The sequence below is a fragment of the Diceros bicornis genome, chromosome 18 (genome assembly GCF_020826845.1).
Source record: "Diceros bicornis minor isolate mBicDic1 chromosome 18, mDicBic1.mat.cur, whole genome shotgun sequence".
In the NCBI taxonomy this organism is placed as follows: Eukaryota; Metazoa; Chordata; class Mammalia; order Perissodactyla; family Rhinocerotidae; genus Diceros; species Diceros bicornis.
Window position 1 is genome coordinate 50,799,282 of NC_080757.1, and position 21,892 is coordinate 50,821,173.

The 21,892-nt window shown below is 39.5% G+C and overlaps 1 protein-coding gene and 1 long non-coding RNA gene across 4 annotated transcripts in view; one reads left to right on the plus strand and one right to left on the minus strand.

The window, feature by feature from the left end:
* MAP2K6 (mitogen-activated protein kinase kinase 6) overlaps positions 1–21,892 on the plus strand; it is a 117,372-nt gene that overhangs the window by 1,382 nt on the left and 94,098 nt on the right. The window lies entirely within an intron of this gene.
* LOC131417690 (uncharacterized) lies at positions 11,305–11,928 on the minus strand. Its single transcript, XR_009222737.1, has 2 exons — positions 11,848–11,928; positions 11,305–11,569 (listed from the first exon to the last, which is right to left on the minus strand). It is a non-coding gene; the product is annotated as an uncharacterized LOC131417690 (long non-coding RNA).

Sequence of the window (21,892 nt, forward strand, 5' to 3'; positions counted from 1 at the left end):
CACTAGGTGAGTTAGGCTACCTGAGGCACAACATAGGTGAGTAAGACCTGGTGAAATGAAAGTGTCTCATAAGCTTTCTGCCACTTTTTTTGGAGTTGTTGCAATTCTGCCTGATGGGAATCATGCATCTCAGCCCAAGAGGAAGTGATATATATTCTTAAGAGTTCAAAGTAGGGCTCTGCTTTTCTTTTAGTCTTAGTGAGGAATGGACATCTGAAAAGCTAAGAAAGCTGAAGAACCTATGAATTGGCATTATGAGGTGCAGGTGTTCCTTAATAGAGGGGAAACCTACAATCTTCTAATTGAGCAGAGAAATAACAGTTTAGAAGGGGCATACCATGCTTTGATGTATTAAAGAGATGACATCTAGTTACTTTGTATTTGGTATATATTCACTCATTCATTCAGTTTGGTTTAATATATGTATAAATATATTATGATATATATGTGTATGTGTGTATGTATGTGTACGTATACATGTAGAGAGATATAGTGCACAGGATTTGGGGGCGTACAAAAATATTTAAAATGTAGTTGCTTCCTTTAAGTAACTTACCATGTGATTGGTGAAAGAAAGCATATCTGCAAATCATTATAATACAAGATAATTGCCTAGATAGTGAAGAGAAATGGCACTGTTGGAGTTTAGAGATGGAAGTGATCTCTCTGAGAGATAGTCAGGAAGGTTTCATGAAGAAGGTGATGTTATAGTGATCTTATCTTTGGACCGTAGTGTCTAAACTAAATCAGGTTCCTTTTTGCATTTTTTGAGCTCACTCCTAAAGTAGCCCCCTCCTAGTAGAGCAAGTTTTTGAGTTGGGAAGCTAAAAGAGATGTTAGCATGACACTCTTCCATTATGGGTGTGCCCATAATAGATCAGGTACTGATGGTTCTTGAAATCAATTCCCATTCATCCAAAAAGTTTTCTTAATTGGGTTGTGTTTGGAAGGTGCAACTAGTGTGAACATGGGGTTTCTGTCCAAAAGAAAAATTATTGGTAGAAAGAAGTGGGTGATCATTTCAGAAATGGCAAAGGAGACTTGGCCTGGACTTTAAATGTGGAATTGGCCTAATTCAGCTATGGTATTCTCAAATGGCCAAGACATTTTTTGCAGTACCAGACTTCTTTGTAATACTATAACCAAATGAAATGGGGGGAAAAGTGAAAGGTGGATGCAACCTCATAGTGTTGAAGATTTTAACAACATGTTCAATTCAAGGACCTTTACGAACTTTCTAGATCACTATAATTCGGTTTTAGAGACCTCTAATTTAAGGCACAGCAGAGGCAAAAGAATTACAGACTCCCTGGGAGCTGGAAGGACTGGGTTACTTCTTTCCAGCCTTACCGACAGTGAGATTCCGAGAAAGAATTTCTTAAAAAGAAATTTTGTTTTCCACAGTTGTAACTTTAGGTGGTATGCCTTTCAGTTTGTTTATATTAGCTGTCTGGGGTTGAGCTGACATTTTTCAAATATTAAAGTGGCAGAATGCCTTTTGAGGAAATCTGAAATGTAAGTTAACAGGAAGGGCACCCAGAAAGTGCAGGAATTCCTGCACTTTACAGGAAGACAGGCTACAGGAAAAATGTGTCATCTACATTGCCCCGGAGAGAAAAACTATTGTTATCAGCCATAATGATCTGAGGGAGGGAGGGAAGGAGGGAGGCAGGAAGGGAGGCCTGGCATCTCCCAGTTCACCTGAAAATCTACAAAAAGTTTGACCCTGTTAAATGCACTCTTTCTCACTTCTCCCTCTCTTCACCTTTTAAAAATATGAGTTTTTCTTAGTTTTAAGGTAGTAATAGGTAAATCATGTCGTGAGAAATGTGTATAAGGCATAATTCAGCAGCATGTGAGAGAGTGGTAGGCAAGGACTTAACCCTACTGTGGGTTCTTTGCTTCTGTAATTCATTCCACCCTGGGAAATGTAAATTTCTCATTCTGTGTAAATTCCTTTGTTAGGTTGTACCAGCCAGACTTGTCATGCTTAGCCTGTAATCTGAGCCAGTCTGTTTTATAACCTCGTACATCTCAGGACACAAAATCAGAATAGGCACCTTGGGTTTCCTGAGCTTGTTTTGTGTTGGCGCGCTGCGAGTCAGCTGCAGGGGCGTTCAGGGGGTCTCCTGGTGGTCAGTTTAATGCTGGAGAAAAGGAGTGAGATTCTCATCCGTTTGTTTTTCACAGCTTAGTATTACTGTAACTACTTTCCAGTATTTTAAAATCTGAAAGATCTATAGGGAATATTTTTAAAACTTAAAAGAAAAAAGTACATAAATAATACTTGTTCATTGTAGAAACATTTGAAAATATACAAAGAAAATAAGAATCACTAGTTACCACAGTATACATTTTGGCATATATCCTTTTGGACTTTTTTTCTATTTTATATATATGTATATGAATAAATTGAAAATATGTATAAAACTAATGTCTATTTACTTACCTTTTGTTTCACTTACAATATACTGTGAAGTATTACCAGTTAATATGTTTCTACATTCATAGTATCCAATTGTATTGTATTTATTTAAATAGAACCTTAATATTTATTAACTTTCAATATTATGAATATTGCCATGATGATCATCCCCTTCTACGTTATTGTGTATACCATGGCCTTAGAGTAACTTCCAGGATGCAAAACTACAGGTTATGGATAGCCAATTCTTCCCAATCCCCTTTCTCTTCTCTGCCTTTTAAAAATAGCTTCTTCATTATTATAAAATGATATATACTCATTGAAAAAAAATTCAAACCAAAGAGAAATTCATAATACGAAAATAAAAGTCTCTCCAAGTCACACCATCCAGAGCTAATTACTGTTAACTTTTTGGTGAGTATCTCTTTGCATTTGTCTATACATACATACATACTCATACATGCTGTTTTACACACTATATATGATATTTTGCAACTTGCTTTATACTCTACCATATATCTTGGACATCTTTTCATATCCACACACGTGCAGTCACCTCATTCTTTTTAACAATTGCTTATTTTAATCTGTAAGAATGTAGCTGTTTAATCCATCTCCTGTTGGACTTTCACAGTTTCCATTTTTTAACAGCTGTAAACAATACTGCAAGGAATACCTTGAACATACATTTTGCATATTTGCCCAATTATCTCTTTAGGATGAATTCCTAGAAGTGGAAGTGCTAGGTTAAAGGGCATGCATGGATATATGGCCAAATTGCCCTCCAGAGAGCTAACGCTACTTCTTATTCCCACCAATGACGTTTGGAAGTACCCATTCTCTCCTTTTAAGCATTGTGGTAAATATTGCCAAATAAATTGCCCTCCAGAAATGTTATGTCTACTTACCTTCATCCTGGGTACAATAATTTGAAAAAATTTTTGCCAATTTGATAAAGGGTATTAATACTTGACTCTCATTTGCATTTTTTAGTAATAAAGAAGTTGAATTCTCCCCCCTCCTTTTTTGACATTTGTGTTTCATGTGTTTGAATTTCTTTTCTTCTTCATAAAATGTATCTCTAAAATTTCAATTTGGGGATCAATTTACTTTCAAAGTTAGGCCAGAAAATTCCAGGACTGTAGAGCTTAGGTAATCAGGTGTTGAAAGCTGGGTTCCATGCATCTAAACAATTTAATTCCCTGGTGGATTCTAATTTTAATTTTCACCAAAATGTCTTAAGTAAACAGCACGTATTTTATCAGCTCATTTTGTTGTACTGTCTATAGCTATCCAGACCAGTATGAAAATAATAAGAAAAATGTAATGATCTGATTAAAATTCCAGTCTGGGAAATAACTTACTTCTGGACATTTCTGCATTTTCAGTTATCTCTACAGGCAAAATTAGTTTTTCATTATTTTTGTAAATAATTCTTATGCAGCGCCTGGTTGTGTTATGTGCATTGTTGCAGAATAATTTTTTTTTTTTTTAGCTTCATGTGCAATGCTTAATCATAAAAGGAGGTTTACTTTGCTTTACTAGATTTGTTAAAAGAATTAAGGTTAGGATCAACTTTGCTGACCTCACAAGTTATTTAAATCAATCACACAACGTATTCTTAACATAGCCTTCCTTAGTAAACCTGCCTATTTATGCACCCTGATATGAAGTGATAGAATTTAGATCTATGAAAGGAGTTTTCTACTCCAATCATCTCCTTTCACAGATGAACAAACTGAGGCCTTGGAAGTAAGTAGTTTGCCTGAAGACAGAGCCACAGGTAGAACTTACGTTTCCTGAGTCTCTGTCTCAAAGCTCTTTTCACTAAATGACACACAAACACTAGTAATCCACATTTACAAAACTTTTTTTTCTCTTCAGAATCTTTAGTATATTTCTTATTTTTTGTTTTGTTTTTGTGGGGAGCAGGCTGGCAAGGGGGGCTTATGGTACAATCAGCAGGGGTTCTTTTTCTGTGTCCAAGAAATGGTGATACATGAATCATGGTGCTGGGGTTTCTTACCAATTCCCTGCCAAAGGATATTTTGCAAATGCTTTCATTTTAATTCCCAGTACCTACACTATACAGCTGCAAGTTTTAACTATTGTAATTGTTGTTTGCCTTTTATGGATGATCTCTGAAAGCCCCTGTTGGGTAGCTAACATTTCTTCTTATACATCTTTGCGTCTCTTTTTGCATTGTGCTTATAAATAATAGGTGCTCAATAAATGACAATGAAAGTATTTTTCATCAGCAGAGATTTCTATCATTTTCCCCGACGTTTCATAAAAGGTATGGGGTCATTAAATTATAGTGCAGTTTTCTTCCTTGTTTGCATTAATATTTCCATTATATCTTTGCTTGATATTTGGAAGTTCCAAGAATAGCCCAGAAAGCAACTTAGGACAGCTGGAGAAGTGTCATTTCTCCTACCTAGGCCCTCTAAACAGATTTAAAGGTTGCATGATCCTTGGCTAACTTTCTCTTTTAAAAGTATGCGGAACCAAGATGAGTTGTCTAAAGAATCCGGTGGGATAGGATTGAAGTAAATTCATCCATCCTGTGCTGGTTTCAGGAACTGGTTTGTAAGTAACCTCTGAACTTGAGCCTCTGAAGGGTTAGATAATCCAAAAGTTTTTAACAGTCGGCTGTCCTGTGACAAAACAGGGAACTCTGCATGGATAACTCCCAAATGAAAGGATTCCCCACTTCCTCCTCCACCACTGCTGCTGTTACCGGCCGCCCCGCCTTCCGCCCTGGTTTTGTTTCCCACTCTGTCTCAGACGGTCTTCCTTTCCTGAGCTGGTTCACACAGTTTGGTATGCAATCCATAAAACCCCCTCTTTCTACGTTGAAAGGATATTCAGGTTATAACCTACACACATGAAGTCTATCACAAATCATCATAATTTAGTCAACTCAGTTCTGAGTTGAGGCATTAAAAAGGCACCTGCTAGATCTCTCGTCATTTGTTATATTTTCTACTTTGTAAATCCCTCAAGTTGGATTGGGATCAGTCTTTTTTTTTTACAGACCATTAGCTGCAGATCTAGATGCTGATCACAACCCACACTCCCACACCCAATGCTATCACCACCATCATCATCATCATCATCATCATCATCATCATCATCATCATCACTTATTTTATGTCAGTCACTTTTCACGTAGTATGCTTTTGAACTTCACATAAATCCTCTGGGGACAGATGCTGTTGTCGTTGATTTACAAATGGAGAAGCCGAGGCTCAGATGCATTAACTAACTTGCTCATAGCTGGATAGCCAGTAAGCTGCAGAGGCAGGATGCTAAGCCAGGCCTGTCTGACCACAGGGCCCGTGCTTGTAACCAGGGGTCAGCAAACTGCAGCCCGTGGGCCAAATCCAGTCCTACCTGTTTTTAAGTACCGCCTATGAGCTAAAATGATTTGCACATTTTTAAATGACTGGGGAAAAAAAATCAAAAGAATAACATTCCATGACACATGAAAATGATGTCAAGTTCAAATTCAGTGTCTACAAATAAAGTTTTATTGGAACACAGCTATGCTCATTTATTTGTATGTTGTCCATGGCTGCCTTTCCCTCCACAATGGTAGAGTTGAATGGTTGTGATGGAGACTGTGTGTCCCACAGAGCCAAAAATATTTACTATCTGGCCCTTTCCAAGACAGGTTTGCTGACTTTGCTCTTTATGACTTGACTCGAGCGAGTAATGGAGTCTTTTCATGATGGGGCTGCCATATTACATTCATCTTTGGCTTTAGTTGGAAGTTGTTAATCTAGATAACTTCTCACCCACTACTCAGCCAGTGACCTCTGGGGCCCAGCCCACAGGAAATGTCTGAGTGGTGTTTCTCCTGGTTATGAGATTTGTAGGCCATTGCTCATTTCCGCTGAACTGAGCTACCGGTCTCCTTTAGCCCATCCTGGGGTCCTTTCCCTGCAGCTGCACTCTTCCTGTTTGCTCTATATTTCTTTTTTTTCCCCTCCCATTGAGAAGCTGCTCTTTAGTTCTTCCCGTAGTCTCTCATTCTCCTCTTCCTCTTCCCACATTTTGTTTAAAAAGCAAATAAAGTAAAAACAGCTCTCACTACCACCGTCACCTGGCTTTGTTGATTATGATGATGATCCAGCTCGGAAGTTCCATCATTTTTTGTGTGTGAACTGAAGACAGAATCCTCCCTCTATAGAAAGACAGCCTCTATTTTACCCAGAGAGGTTTCCAGTTATCATCTCCTATAAAGGTTAGAGCCGTTTTCTCACCTTGACTCCCCCAACCCTGGGCGGACAGTTTTCTTGTGGCTATGAAGATCCTTTTGCTTACAGAGTCACTTACATTGTGGGTGTTGTGTGTATTTAGGAGGGAAGGTCCTGGTAAAGGTTCTGAAAATGAAGGGAAGGAGGGGTGGGGGGTGGTGGAAGCTACATGAAGACAGAGTAACTTTGGTAGGATGACCCCAGATTTGTTCACTGTATCCAGAATGAGATAAGTTTAATTCAGGTACAAGGAAGTGCTATAATTCCTACCATCCCAGATGGTAGCACTGCTGTGATTCTTTCTATATTCCAGATACTGTGCTTAGTGATGGATGTGAATTATCTCTTTCTCCCTTCACTAGGGCCTGGTAAGGGGATGTCCCATTTTGTATATGAGCAAACTGAGGCCAGAGAGGTTAAGGAACATCCCTTAGGTGTCCAGGTTGATAGTGGCAGAGCAGAGGCTTTAATCAAGGTCTGTCTGACCCCAGAACCTGAGCTCCTGGTGACTCGACTTGAGTTGTCACTCCATAATAAGTTTATGAACCCATTACCCAGAATACATGGTTGGAGATAGAAAACATGAATGGATTCCATGGATATTTGGGCATAGCAGGGTCAGGTATGGTAATTAGGAGGGGCTGACCTGTGTCTACCTCTATATAGGTTCCTTTTAACATGTTCCTTTAAGCCCCTGCTGATCATAGAATACTGAGTCTGACTCATTCTGAGTGTTAAAGTTTAATTCCAAGTTCAAACTGCCCATTGGTTGAAGGAAGCTAGTTACAGTTGGTTTCCTGATAGATACTGGTCTGTACAGACAGGAAGTTTATGTTAAACATCAGAAATGAATATTGATTCCCTTAGCTGTCTTATAGGTTGTTACTAAGCAGACACAAAGTGTATGTTTCCCTCACATCAAATTGTTTTAAAACAGTAAGAACAAGGTCAGTTTGGCACCATACCTAAGTAGAGGAATACTTAGGAAAACAGCCCCTTTTTGGCTTAGTAATTTCCTTTCTTCCTGGTTATTTCTATGTAAATGTGACAAGTGCAGTTTCCTTGAAATTGTGAATGAACCTACGTCTCTACTGTTTTACTCTTGTACTGGATGGTGTAGAAGAAACTAGCATTACCTCTTTTTGTGGTAGAGGAGGCGGGGAGTTTGGGAGTGAATTTACCTTTAAACCAGTGAATTCTCTCTCGGCTTTCTCTCCAGCCAAAGCAGAAGAGTCATACCTGTGCTTCAGTGGTTTCCCATGATCCCGGGCTGAAGCCATGGGAATAGATGGTCTGGATGTTGAGTGACAAGTTATTTATTCCCTCCTCTATTCTCCCTCCTCCAATCTCTCATGGGAGGGATGACTTAAGAGATAAGGGTAAGGCTAGAATCTGACAAACGAGTGGGAACAAAATGGAAAAAAGAGTATGGGAATTATTTTGCCGTGAATGTGCAGAGACAGCCTTTCTGTTATATTTGAAAACTTTATAAGCATATTCTCCCCAGTTTATTTACTCCTTCCTGCACCCCAAACTCCTTTGCCATTTTACAAAAATAGTCCCAAAGACTCTGAAAATACCTAAAGAGAGAACTTGAATAAGGGGTTTGTCCAGATCCATTCAATGAATAAATTTTGGATTGATTGTTGGGTTTAAGACATTTTGCTCGGTGGAACTAGACCTGCTCTACTCTTCCACTCACTAGCTATGAGCCTTCAAAAATCTGCTTAACCTCTAACTTCAGCTTCCTCACCTGCTAAATGGAGAGACTGACACTCATTCACAGGGTTGTTATGAAAATTAAGGAAGGTTATGTATGTAATGTGCTTTGGCCAGTGCTTGGCATTCATTTATTGGATAAATATTTATTGAGTGCACTTCTGGGTTTGCAATGTCGTGCTGTACAATAAGCTCTCCATAAACATACATTTGCTTCTCTCTTCCTTTCCTTCCAGCCCTTAAGAAGCTTATAATCTAGTGGGAGATCTTGAAGGTGTTTACAATGAGCATGCAAGGATGAATGTGATTTTCAGAGCTGATGAGGAAATTATGTCCTAGATCCAAAGTAGCTATGGAGAAGGACTCTTGACTGCAAGTATATAGGGGCACCAATAGAATGTTAATATAGGCAGAATAATTCTTTCAAAGAATAACAGAGAGAAGATGCCCAAGCAAAATATCTGAAGCTTAAATACCTTACTTGTATTTTCTAAGAACTTCCTTTTTCTTACCAAGCTATATACTGTAGTTATTGCTTATGATCACAATAGGTTAATAAATGGAACATATCCTATCTCATACTTTTAGGTGTATTTTGGATTGTGGAAACTCCAGGAAATCTAGAGGTTAATAGTTAAACAAGTATATCATATCAACCAGGTTTATAGGCACACTGTAATTATATAAGCAAGCTGTTGGTTCAATAATCAACGTCTAGCTAGGTCAGGGAATATTTTCCAGAGCGTGGCCACAGCTGTAATTTTCATTTTTTATAACCTGCCAACCTGCCTTTTCCATTTCTTAGTCCTTTTCCCTTTTCTAGAATCATCTGAAGTCAGTTAAAGAGGAGGAAAACTGTTTAATGTACTTCTGAATTCTCATTTTAGTTACCTTAAGAGAGGTGTTCCAGAAGGTTCTTTATTTTATCAAACTTAAGCTTGATCTTGGATACTGGCAAGGGAGTTCATAAATTTTTTTGTCTGTATTTTTAATTTCAGAAAAATTCCACTTAGAAGATAAGTACATTTAATACAATTGACAGGTTAAATTAATTTTTCTTTCATTATCTTGGCTTAAAAAAATACAATGACCTACGGCTCTGGAGCTCACAACAGGCTGTTTCTCAGTGTAACTAGTATTTAGGCGCCTTCTTTCTCCTCAGTGACTTCATTCAACTCAGGGTGGGGAGAGAGGGTAAGGTGGGTGGGCTGAATCCCCCCAGGCAGAGTCAGGAAAGCCACAGGGCTTTGATTCACCTTGCTGTGCTGTTAAAGAGAACATATGACCCAGCCTGGTAGATAGGACCTGCCAGCCAGCTATATCGTCTCATTCAAGTGGCTTGCCAAGTCTTCTTGCCTGGGACTTTGTTCCTGAATGAGGTTCTATTTTTATAGGTAAAGGAGAAAAAAAAAAATGCAGATTTAACTCTGGAATTGATTTAAGAATGAGATTGAGAAGTTTTGATACATTAGGGTTAGAATGATTTTTTCCATCTCAAATTTCAATCTTTTTTTTTCTAATGTGACCTATCTAAGGACAAGAGAGTCCTTAGACTCTCTTGTTCAGTGTTGGCAGTGTAGGAGGTGGGGTGGATGAGTGAGAGAGTGGGGGGCAGGGGATCCTATATTTCTTGGTTGAATTTAACAACATTACTGAACAATTAAATTAATAATCTGCACCTTGCATTGTGTTAGGTGAATATCAAGAGGACCAGAATTCCATCTCTACCCTCAAGAAGGTCACACACTCTAGTAGGATGTATTGGTTCTCTAGGGGTGCCATAACAAAGGATCACAAATTGGGTGGCTTGCACAACAGAAATTTATTGTCTCACAGTGCTGGAGGCCAGAAGTCTTAGATCAAGGTGGCGGCAGGGTTGGTTCCTTCTTAGGGCTGGAAGGGAGAATCTATTCCTTGCTTTTCTCCTAGCTTCTGGTGGTTTGCTGACAATCTTTGCCATTCCTTGGCTTGTAGATGCATTGCCCAGATCTCCGCCTTCACCTTCACATGGTGTTCTCCCTGTGTGTGTGCGTATGTCCACATTTCTCCTTCTTACGAGGACACCGGTCATATTGGATGAGGGGCCCACTGTAATCCCATATGACTTCATCGTGACTAATGATATATGCAACGACCGTATTTCCAAGTAAGGTTGCATTCTGACGTACTGGAGGTTAAGAGTCAAGATAGGAATTTTGGGGGACACAGTTCAACCCATAACGTGGGAAGACAAATGTGCCAGTGAACTAATGCTGCTGTGTGTGATGCACATGTAAAATTTGGTACAAGATGCAGCTAGGATACCGAGGAAGGTGAAGGGCAGAACTTTTCCTGGGAAGATCAGGAAAGCCTCTCTGTAGAGGAAGGATGTTAACTTGGAATGGTGGAACTTTCAGTGTGGTTCTTCCCAGGACAATAAGCAAGTAAAACAAGAGACTTGCCATCTGGGCCTTGAGCACACTACTTGCTCACTCTTCTGATTTTTCTATCGTTAATGACAGACTACATGCATCTACACTGGGGAGTGTTAAATTAGAAAACACACACACACACACACGAAAACACATGCTCCCAAAACTTCATTAGTGTTTGGTGGTGATGGGACCTGCAAAGCTCTCTCAGCCGTGGTCACAGGCAGCTTTCATGTGTAGATACAGAGGTGGCCCTTGGAGGTTGGGGGAAGGGGACATCCTTTCCTTTATAACAAATGGTTCTAGTCCTAATGGAACAAAGCTTAAGAGGGAATGGGAGTGACTAAGAACCATGGATCTGTAGCCAGGCAAAGCTTATTTTTAGAAAAGGCCTGTAAGCCTTAAAAAAAAAAGTACCACTTGAGTGTTACCGAGCTCCTACAATATTGATTATTAACAAAAGTTCTTTTCAACAGTGTATACTTAATAGAGTTAATAGGCAGCTTTATTTTCTTAATGTGGTCTGAGTATATTTAGCATAAAATTATGTATAAAAAGGATCAGCTTCAGAAAGGGGGGGCAATAAGGGATGAAATTGGCAGGACATGCTGTCTGAGGTGGTCAGGGGTGAGGTTAGTGGGAAGGAACTTTCCCAGCTTAGAACAGACGTCCATCATCTGTCAAATGGTCCTGCCAGTGTGTTGATGGTGGCATGCTTGAAGTGCAGGTCCAGGTGGGCAACCCAGAAAAAGCTGCAGGAAGGTAAGGCATCCGTCAGAGCTGGTGGATGGTACTGGGACAGGGATCCAAACAGCAAAAGAACAGGTGGGCAGCCGAAGCGAGGCAGAAAGTCAAGAATTAGATGAATCAACATAGAAGTGGAAGAAAGAAATAATAAACAGGGAGGTTAGTTGGAAAGCAGGGATCAGAGAGGGAAAGAGTCCAAGATACTAGGGTGTAGAATGCAGGCACGAATATACGTTTATATCCCGTATTAGCCCTGCATATAAGACATGAGTATTCACCTCACCTGTTTCTTTCAGCTTCCGAAGCCATCTTTGTTCGTCTGGCTGTTGTGTGATGATGCACTCCTAGGAAGCCTGGGGAGGTAGGGTGTAGAAGGATATGCAGAAAAAGAGCAACAGAAACTAGTTTGGGGCTTGTTTATGACAAGCCCAGACTTATCTCCATGCTGAGTACCTGCATGCAGCTCTCTAAGTGGGACCAACAGAGTCAGAGGAAAACAGGAAATAGTGAATCAGCTGGATTGTCAGGCCACTTGCTTTAAGACTAAAACCAGCTACTGGTTTTCTCTCTCAGGTTAGGAGATGAACATGGTCTAATGTGAAAAAGCAGCCCTGAATCCTCGACATCCAATTCCAAGGCAGAGCTGGGAAGGAGAAATGCAAGTGCTCCAGGAAAGCTTGTGCTGCTATTCTGTGTTAAAAGTATATCAGGGGGATGTAGAGACTCAGTCTTTGCAAAAGCAATTGGGCCGTATCAAGAACCTGTACAATTTTTGTTCCCTTTGATCCAGCGTTTCCATTTATGAGAAGCTATCCTATAATAGCTAGTGATTTTTGAGTGCCTACTGTGTGCAAGGATTTGTGATCAGCACTCCACTTCTTAGCTCTAATCGTCATGAAAACCTGAGAGGGAGGTAAAGTTATCCCCGTTTTACGAAGGAGGAAATTGGAACTCAGGTTAATAACTTGCCCAAGATCATACAGTTAGTGGTTACAGAGCTGGGATTTGAATCTAGTTCATTTAAATTCCAAAGTTCATGTTTTTCACTATGTAACTGCCATGTCAAAATAGTGAAAAATAAAAACACCCTACTGCATAATAATAAGGGAATAGCTTAAGTTACAGATACCTACCTGATGTAATAGGTTATGAAGAAAGGGCGATAACATTAATGAAAGGATCCTTATAACTGAGGAAGAATGGATATAAATATACAGGTAGAGCAGTTACAAATATGTGTACATGTTTGTGAATTCGTGTGTATTTTGTTTTACCTCAAGTAAAAAAGTCTTACAGTAGTCCCTCTTTATCTGTGGGGGCTACATGTGAAGACCCCCAGTGGATGCCTGAAACTGTGGATAGTACTGAACCCTATATATATAGTATTATGTTTGTCCTATACATACATCCCTGTGATAAAGTTTAACTTATAAATTAGGCACAGTAAAAGATTAATAACAATAATAATAAAATAGAACAATTATAACAATATACTGTAATAAAAGTTATGCAAATGTGGTCTCTCTCTCTCTCAAAATATCTTATGGACATTGAGGGTATAATGCAAAGTGAAATAAGTCAGAGGGAGAAGGTCAAATACCGTATGATTTCCTTCATTAAGTAGTAGATAATAACAACAATAAACAAACACATAGGGACAGAGATTGGATTGGTGGTTACCGGAGGGGAAGGGGGGAGGGGGGAGGGTGAAAGGGATAATTCGGTACATGTGTGTGGTGATGGGTTGTAATTAGTATTTGGGTGGTGAACATGATGTAATCTATGCAGAAATAGAAGTACAATGATGTACACCTGAAATTTTTACAATGTCATAAACCAATGTTACTGCAATAAACAAAAAACTAAAAAAAAAAAAAATCTTATTGTACAGTACTCACCCCTCTTCTTGTGATGATGTGAGATGATACAATACTACATGATAAGATGAAGAGAGGTGAATGTCGTAGGCACTGTGACGTAGCGTTAGGCTACTATTGACCTTCTGATGATATGTCAGAAGGAGGATCATCGAGCCATGACGATGTCAATGGTTAGATGTCAGGAGCAGACAATGTCGATGGTTGGGGGTCCAACAAAGGGATGATTCATGTCCCCTGGGCAAGAGGGACACAGTGGGATGGCGGGAGATTTTATCACGCTACTCAGAGCAGTGTGCAATTGAAAACTTATGAATTGTTTATTTCTGGAATTTTCCCTTTAATGTTTTCAGACTGCGATTGATTGCTGGTAGCTAAACCACAGAAAGCGAAACCGCGGATAAGGGGACACTGTTGTATTAGGGAGAATTTCATTGAATCCAATTGCAGGAGGTACAGCAGAGCCTGGTAGGAACCGGGAAATGCATTTTCTGACTCCCTCCTCACTCTCCCTTCACAGGGGCCCTCATTCTGCTTTTCTCTGAGAGTCTTTTCTGCTTTCCCCTGCAGACCAGGCTTTGCTAACTCATCAGTTTGCCCATGGTGTAAAAGAGCTCCTAGAGCTGCATCTATATGACTGCAGCTTCAGTATCCACCATTTTTTCGCTAGTTACAGTCTCTGGTCTGAGATGAAATTCTCTCTTTCCGCAAAAGAAAAAAAAAATTTCTGATGATGAGTGGCTGCTGGATTGGCTGGACTGAGTCAGGTGTTGATCCCTATGTACATGAGGGGTAACCACATGGCCCACTGCCCACTTAGAGGTACTATAGACAAAGCTTATCTGAATAGGGGGCATAAGTGAGACAGTCAAATGGGTTGACATAATAGGCAGGAAGGAAATACATGAAAAAATGACAACTATGGATATGGTTACTTAGACTTATACTTGAGTGAAGCTTTGACAGAATTGTGACCTGAAGAACGTGGTTGTTAAGGAAGGTGATGCATCTTAGATTCTCTCATATTCTCTGTGAGTGGAAGTGGCTCAGACCATCTACGCTATCATTTGTTCAGTTGCTGGTTGCCTTTATAAGGGGCCACTTGAACAGTAAAAAGAGCAGTAATACCATTTGGAGAACAAACCGAGTCAATGCCCTTGAAACTGAGGGAACAACACAGAAAAGGTGCACTGGTGCTCTCTGGCTAAGTGATAAATACAAGATTGACTTTCTGACAATGTGACAGTGCCCCAAGTGTATGTGGTACAAAGAGTCTGGGCATTAGATATCTGGCAAGATGTAAAGATAAGAATTTAGAACCATAGAATGTTACATCTAGCAGGGACGTTGGAAATCATCTAGGCTAAACACCTCATTTTATATATAAAGCAATTATGACCAAGAGAGATTAAGTAGTTGAAAAGGCCAAGGTGATGGTGAGCTAAGTTTGGAAGACAGGTCTTCTGACACTCACACCTGGGCTGTTGTTAGCATCCCAGGTGCATTTGATGCTAAGCCAACCTTTGACTCTCTGGAGAGCCCTTATATTCTTCCTGTAAAGACAGAAACTAACCCCTGTGCCTTAAAGATAAAAAATAAACGAGAGCACCAGGCACTGTGGAAATCAGACCTCTATTTATTCAGTTGGTCATCAGATGATTGAATGGGTCTGTTCAATCATGCATGCAGCCATTCATCCATTCATTCATTCATTCATTCATTCATTATCAGCATTTATTAGATGCTTCTCTGTGTGATTCATGGCTAGGCACCAGGGATTGTGCAGAGAGATGATTCCTACTTGCAAGAAGCTCACATTCTAATGGGGGACAGTCGTGTACCAACATTTGTGATTTAATGATAGCTAGAAGGAAAAGTGATTAACTGCTTGGATCTCGGAAAGGTAATGGGAGAGTTGGAGATTAAAGGTGGGGAGTCAAAGCACAGCCAGCTCTGGTCTGTGGGGCAGTGTGAAATGGCACGAGCATCCAGGAAATCCTAAAGCTCTGTGTGATTGGCATGTAGGGGGTCGTCTAGCAGAGCAGTGAGAGATGAGGTAGGAGAAATAGGCGGTGGCCAAGGGATGGAAGGCCTTGCAATTCAGGAGGCATTCATTGCCTGACTCAAATCCACAGTATGAAGTACTACTGAGAGAAGGTTTCTTCCAGCAGCTAGATTAATATAATTTTGTATTTTAGACTGAACTATGCATCTATGTCCCTTAGCAACAGGTTTTGTTAATATTCTGAGCTCAGTATGAAAAGGAGAGCCAAATTGGCATTGAAGAGCTTTCCTTTGGCAAGTCTACGATTAACTTTCTTTATCAGTTAGAAAAAAAAAGATAACCATTATAGGGAAGAGAGTTTGCACGGGTTGATTAGTATTGAATGCAGCTTTCTTTAACTACCATTTGATGACTCAACTCATAATGACATTTTGTTGGCGTTTCACCAACTTGCACTTGCCTCGGTTCAACAGGGCATGCCTTGAGGTCTGATTATATGGTTTTCATTCATATGGGCATGTTTCCCACCCTGCTTTCTTTGTTTTTTAGCTAACTAACTTGACATTCCTGCCTGCCAAGACCCAGGGAGCTTGCCTGCTTACCCAGTTTGATTCCTCCATGAGGTCATTTGAGTGCTTCTTACATTTGAGTGCCTGCCATCCTGGAGGTTTTACAGAACAGAAACCCCAGCCTCTGTTTTTAGAGCTGGAGATTCTAACTGTCCGACCTTTGGAAGTCAGTCTTGATCTGTGAAAGAGGAAAATGCTCCATGGTTTTGTAGTCTTTCAAAAGTGTAGAAGGGAGCGCCTAGGAGATGATGAAATGCAAAACCAAACCCAAGGTGGTCTCTTCCAAATTTCATAAGCAGTTAACACTATTTTTGTGTTATTTTTCAACTTTCTTTTTTTTAACTTAAAATTTCCAAAGTCTATATCCACAGCCTTGCAGAGTTCTTAGCAACAAACTTAGCAACAAATCAGAAAAAAAAATTAACCAGTTATCTGTATTTTTATCTAGATTTGTAATCTCATTTACCTCATCTAACCTTTGGGCCTCAATTTCCTCTTCTTGTAACTGGATGGCTACTGCATTCTGTTTTTTTAAAGAAATGCCTAATTTGGGAAGATACATTAAGGCTAAAACGTTTGGAGAATACAGAGATATGGTGCAAATACAGAAGCATAAAATTAAGACAGGTGAATGCTAGTGATGAAGTATTTCAAACATCTCACCTTTCCTAAACTCCAGTTGGGCTCAAGAAAATCATCCATGCTTTTATTGTTTTTAGTAGGAATTTTGAAGAAATTAATTACTTAAACCATACTCTAATAGTAACCAGAATTTATATGCAACTAGACTCTTGTTTTTTTCCCAAAATGCATTTATCTATTTTCACTCTGTTAAGACTAAAAGGTAAATAATGGAGATGGAGGAAGAACTTTGTTCTTTGTATAAGAGTTGAAAGTGTGAGGATATATGACCAGGAAAGGTTATGAAGTCTTCAAAAAAAGGAGAAAATCAATTTTAGGGGTTGGTTTAGATCTGATGTTCCTAAACATTAAAAAAAAAAATCTAAACTATATTTCAATCATTTGGAATTGATTTAAAAGAAAAAAATAGATGTCCTGCCAGCAGTGTTAGATTGTTAGACTACAAACAACACTTTAAAAGAAGTGAACAGCTGTCACACTTCTCTGTCCTCTGTAGAGATTTAGCTTTGGAAAGATAACAAGTTTGCAAATTAACAGATCTCATTTAAATTCCGTTCTTTTTCCCTGGAGCTTCTGCCACCCTAACCCCACCCCCTCCAAGAGCACAGTCCCTTGGATCTCTTGATCCAAAGAACATTAGCTTCCTTTTTCTCACTGTTGGATATGCTAGTTCTCAGGCAGTCTTCAAATGAGAATTATTAAGAAATGCTATCATTTTTTAGTTGTATAATAATGACTCTACAATAAATATTCTGCATATATTTTTGTACAAATGACTGGATGGGGGCCGTTGCTCTGGTTAGTTATAGATTGGAAAGAATTTTAAGAAACACTTTTCTTTCTTGTTTACTATTTTATCCTCAGAGTGAGGCTCGGTGCCTGCCACATAGTAGGCACTTGACAAGTACTGTCTGAATGAATGAATTATTAGCAGTATCCAGGGTTAGCGTTGTGCAGACTTGTAAAGTGGACTAAGATGGTTTTTGGTGAATTTAGTCTCTTTTTAGCCTTTCCTCTCACTTCTCAAATGAGAACTTATCACACCTGCAGAATCCTCATGTGTCTTCTTTATATACGTTTATTTTTTATTGTGGTAAAATACACATAATGTAGAACTCACCATTGACGTCATTTTAAAGTATACAATTCTGCGGTTTTTAGTATATTCACAAGGTTGTGCAACCATCACCACTATCTAGTTCCAGAACATTTTTATCACCACAGATGGAAAGCAGTCACTCCCATTAAGCAGTCACTCCCCATCCCCTCCTCCCCTCAGTCCCTGGCAACCACTAATCTACTTTCTGTCTCTGTGGATTTGCCTATTCTAGATATTTCCTATGAATGGAATCATACAATATGTGGCCTTTTGTTTCTGGCTTCTTTCACTTAGCATAATGTTTTCAAAGTTTAATCCATGTTGTAGCATATCTCAGTACTTCATTACTTTTTATGGCTGAGTAACATTTCATTGTATGGATATATAACATTTTTTCCTCTTATGTTTCCTATCAAAATCTAATATCTAGAGAACTACTTAAAAAGTAGTCAATAAATTATATATAATAAATTATATAATATAAATTAAAAACTCACCCAAGGGAATTTGCATTGTTCAAGTGGAAAACAGCTTAAAATAAAGTAATACATTTCTCATGGTGAAATCTCAGGGATGGGGAGACATTTCCAAGGGGACAGGGGACTTTTTTAGTGCCACTGAGTTACATATTCATGCATATCTGACTTCTTATATAGCTAAGTCTACCAATAGCTGTGGGACTGGAAAAGGTATTGAATTGAGTAGACGGGCACAGGGTTCTTCTGATCCTGAGTTAGTTGCTAGTTAACTTTGTCACCTGCATTTTCCTGGGCCTAGTGTTTTCTGTTTGTTGTTTTGGTTTGATTTTGAACCAGGCCCTCTGCTAAGCTCTTTGACATGCATTGTCTCATTTAATCCTCACAAAAATTATATGGAATAGTTGTAACTTTATTCACATTTTATGAATGAGGAGTATGTAAATGAGGATTTGTAGGAAGATTAAATGCCATAGCTGAACTTTCACTTCTAGTAAATTGTGGGGGCAAAACTCAAATTCATGTCTATCTTTAGCATGAGCTCATAATCTCTGTATGGCAGGGGTTGGCAAACTGTGGCCCACCAAGTGTTTTTGTATAGCCTGCAAGCTAAAAGAGTTTATACATTTTTAAATGGTTAAAAAAAATCAAAAGGAGAATATTTCATGATACTTGATAATTATATGGAGTGCAAGTTTCACTGTCTATAAGTAAAGTTTTATTGGAAGACAGCTACACTCATTTGTTTACATATTATCTCTGCTTTCATGCTACAGTGGCAGAGTTAAGTTATTGGGACAGAAACTATGGCCCACAAAGCCTACAATATTTCCTATCTGGCCCTTTATGGAACGAATTTGCTTATATTCTCATCAGTAAAATGGAGGCAGGGAAAGAATTCGGTTAAATTATTTTTCAGGTCCCTTCCAGCTTTAGTGTTCTGAGAATTGCAAAGAAAGTTACTTACACTTTCTGCTTTCCTGTGGGGTCTCCAGCTCCTTCTGCCTTCCTCTCTCTCAACAGATGAGTTTGTCTCTTTGTTAAAAATGATTGAGCACCACCTCTGCCCCCGGCTGTATATCCATGCCCTGACCTCACGTCTCTCTGCATCTATCCTGGCATTGTTTCATCTATTCTGAGTAATAACAAGATTACCATTTATTTGATGCCTGTGATGCACAAGCACTCAATGGGACTGTGAAGGAGTTTCAGAGATGATGTATGTAAAGTCACATTTATTATTTTCATTTTAGAGATGTGAGAACTGAAGTTTGGGGAGCTCAAATTGCTTCTCCAGGACACATCAGTTAGTAAATTGTGGTCTGGAAGATGAACACCAGTCTTTCTGATCCCGGGGCCATTACAGTAGTCCCCCCTTATGCACAGTTTCACTTTCTGCGGTTTTAGTGACCTGTGGTCTGAAAATATTAAATGGAAAATTCCAGAAATAATTCATGAGTTTTAAATTGCATGCTGTTCTGAGTAGCCTGATGAAATCTCGTGCTGTCCTGCTTATTCCTTTTGTCTAGCGGATCCATGCTGTATTTGCTACCTGCCCGTCAGTCACTTAGTAGCCTTCTTGGTTACCAGATTGACTGTCTCAGTCGTGCTTGTGTTCAAGAAATCCTTATTTTACTTAATGATGGCCCCGAAGTGCGAGAGGAATGATGCTGGCAATTCGGATATGCCAAAGAGAAGCTGTAAAGTGCTTCCTTTAAGTAAAAAGGTGAAAGTTCTTGACTTAATAAGGAAAGAAAAAAAATTATATGCTGAGGTTGTTGATCTACAGTAAGAATGAGTCTTCCATCTGTGAAATTGTGAAGAAGGAAAAAGAAATTCATGCTAGTTTTGCTGTCGCACCTCAAATGTGTATGTATAGGAAAAAACGTAGTATGTATAGGGTTCGGTACCATCTGTGGTTTCAGGTATCCACTAAGGGTCTTAAAACTTATCCCCAGGGGATTGGGGGGGACTACTGTACTTCTCCTGACTGATGTAATCTTTGCCCTCTGTCTACCTAAAGTTATCTCCCTCACCCCACTCTGCACCCCATTCCTCTATGTATACCCTCTTCATTTCCCCCACTTTTTCTAATGATCTTTTCTTTTTTGTGTTAAGCTTGCATCCTGAGAACAAAATTCTCTTGGGCCAGCTCTTTTTCGGACTATACCTGCCAACCCTACCCTAGTCCCCACTCCTTATGAAATTCCTCTCCTCTTGGGTGTGTTTAGGGCAATAAAGCATGAATTAAATCTGGTTCTGCCCCTTGCAGCTGTGTGACCTTGAATACGTATCTTCACTAAATCTGAGTATCCGCATCTGTAAAATGGGATGATGATAATAGCAACTGCAGAAGCTTGATTTGAGAATTCAAGGAGATCATTTACATGTTACACCTAAACCTGCCTGGCAGCTAATAGACATTAAGAATTGTAGCTCTTGGTCTTCTCACTATTATTATAAATCAGTATTTTCTATTCTGTTGCTCAGTCCCAAGTGTCCGAGTTACCCTGCTTGGTTTTCTAGGATGTTTCATTGTCTCTTTCCAGCCAAACAGTCCAATTCAGATTCAGCTTATTGTTCACTTTCAACATGCCTTCCCTCCTCTAGTCAGCCTCTTATGTTTATTTCCTTTCAACATATCTTGCCCCTCCCATACTTGGTGCCTATTCTTAGATTCTCCCCTCTTTCCCTTCAAATCCTGTGCATTTGTCAGACCTTAGCTCAAGTGTAGAGTCTCCTGTGACTGGTCCCTCCTGTCTTGATCTCTTCCTTTATGAACTTCCTTTGAACTTGGAGTCACAGAGCCATAGACTGTGGCAACGGAAGGCACCATGTTGTTCTTCCCACGTGGCCAGGTTAAGTGGCTTCGGTAAGGTTATTCAACGTGTTTGTGGCAGTGTCAGACGCTGCCTTCTCTACATCATATCAATATTCTCTGAATCATATACACTTTCGTGTATTATTCACCATTCAGTCGACAGGAGTCTGAGTGCTTATTCTATGATGGGCTCTGAATTGAAGAAAGAAAGATGGTAGGGACCAGTTTTATGCACTTGCACTTGAGAGTGAGTGCCTCTTTAGGGACTTTGCTTGCCTTAACCTAATCCCAGCCCTGGTAAGGACCTTCACTTGTCCTAGGAACTCACAATTGGGGTGGGTTTGGGTGGGAGATGACTGACACTCTAAAAAAAAGGGCAATATAATAGCCAGTAGAGGTTCCAACAACACAGAGGAAGTAGTGATTAATTTAGGAGGCATTAGGAAAGCTTCACAATGGAAGTGACATTTGACCTGGGTTTTGAAGGGTTAGTAAGAGTTCACCAACAAGGGGAACATATTTTAGTCATCGTGAAGAGCATAGGAAAAGCAAAGGAGGCATGAACGTGCATGTCTTGTGTGGTATGTAAGTTTGTGGTGCAACTGGGGTGTGTCTGGGGTGCATTGTCCTCAGGAGATTGGAGGAGAGGAGGTGATGGAGGGAGTGACCAAGAATCAGATTTTTTATTTTTTGGTGAGTAAAAACTCCATGCTCTTCTAGTTTCTCATTCTACTTCCATACAAAAGGTCTGAAGAGAGTTGGTCCTAAAACATTTTTAGGTAACCTAACCTTCTAGGTTTGTCTTTCTGTACCACTGAACTACAATTTGGTTACTTTTT